A 1546-nucleotide genomic window follows, 5' to 3' on the forward strand; every position below is an offset into this window, starting at 1 on the left:
AGGGGGATGGCCCAGGCTCCTCCTCTCTGCTCCAGGCCTGGGGTGGGGGCAGGCAGGTGAGTGCAGGGCTGGGGGGCTGCCTGAAGGCAGAGGCTTGGGAAGGCATGGGACTGGGTGGGGAGCTGGGGCCACCGGGAGCCCTGGGGGTCGGGCCGGCAGGTGGAGGGGAAGTGGGGCTGGAAGCTGTGGCCTCGGCCCCTTCCCGCTCCAACTGTGGCTGGTGCAACAGGCAACGGCCTCACCGGGAACGCGGGCTGGGGCGGGGTGAGGGGGCAAGCGGACCCGAGCCGACCCACCCAGGATCGAGGGAAGGAGGGCGGGAGAGGCTCAGCCTCTGTGTCTCTGCCTCTTTTTCCTCTTCTCTCCTGAAAAAGGAAAAACACTCCTTTCTTGAGGGGGCCAGTGTTGGGGGCTCCAAGCTGAGACCATATGCTCTTGGACCCCAATACCCTAGGGCCTCAGTTTCCCCATCTGAACAATCAGCAGGCGGGACCCCTGGGACCATTCTGGGCTCCTGAGCCGCTGACATTCCTCTCTGGGCCTCAGTTTCCCCTTCTATAAAGCAGGGCCCATTCTGAACCCCCAATTCCACTCCTGGGTACAAATCCATAGCATTGAAAATCGATGTTCAAACAAAACATGTACACAAGTGTCCACAGCGACGTGATTCACATCAGCCAGGGTGGAACCAACCCAGAGACCATCGACGGACGATGGATATACATCCCTCCACACCCGGGAATATCACTCAGCCGTGAAAAAGTGTGAAGCACTGACACTCACTACAGCGTGGATGGACCCTGAGGACACGATGCTCAGTGAGAGAAGCCAGACACGGAAGGACACACAGGGTGTGATTCCACTGATGGGAAACGTCCAGAACAGGCCAATCCACAGACACAGAGAGTTAGTGGCTAGTGGTTGTCAGGGGCTGGGGGAGGGGGAGGAGAGGTGACTGCCGATGGGGACGGAGCTTCTTTTGGGGGTGATGGACAGCGGTGAGGGTTGCACAACCTAGTGAAATACACTAAAAACCACTGAATTGTTCCCTTTAAAAGAGTGAATTTTATGTTATGTGAATTTCACTGCAATAAATTATGAAAAACAAATAAACAGACCCAGGTCCCACAGACCAGGCCTGTAGGATGGGGTGAAGGCCTGGCACACAGCTGGTGCCCAATAGGCGTCAGCAACGCCAGTGGTGATAGGAGCTCCCTGGGCCTCGGGCTCCCCATCTGTAAAACGGCTTAATGGCAACACAACTAACCTTGGTGGCCGGTGAGCGTGGGCCATCGCTGGAGGCTTCTGGGGCAGTGAGGGGGTGGAGGGCGCGCGGTCAGGGCAGGGGGCTCGGGACCGCACAGACCCCAACACCACCCGGCTCGGGGCACAGCGCCACCCCTTCGAGACCCTCCCCTCCCCTGCGTGTTGGGGCATCAGCAGTGCCTCCAGGAGAAGGGCAGAGCTGGGCATCTCCATTTTGGCCCCGACACCGGCTGGGCTGAGCCCCTTCCACAGCTGTGTGCCCCCCGCCCGCCCCGGCCTT

General features: G+C 59.9%; 1 protein-coding gene across 1 annotated transcript in view; it reads right to left on the reverse strand.

Annotated features, from left to right (window-relative positions):
• Window positions 1-1278, reverse strand: part of LOC112396313 (myeloblastin-like) — a 13073-nt gene extending 11795 nt beyond the window's left edge. The window contains 1 exon segment of the mRNA XM_024740009.1: window positions 1268-1278. The gene's annotated coding sequence lies outside the window, so the exon portion shown is untranslated.
• Between the last annotated feature and the right edge of the window lie 268 nt (window positions 1279-1546).

The sequence above is a fragment of the Neophocaena asiaeorientalis genome, unplaced genomic scaffold (genome assembly GCF_003031525.2).
Source record: "Neophocaena asiaeorientalis asiaeorientalis breed wild unplaced genomic scaffold, Neophocaena_asiaeorientalis_V1.1 scaffold469, whole genome shotgun sequence".
Taxonomy (NCBI): domain Eukaryota; kingdom Metazoa; phylum Chordata; class Mammalia; order Artiodactyla; family Phocoenidae; genus Neophocaena; species Neophocaena asiaeorientalis.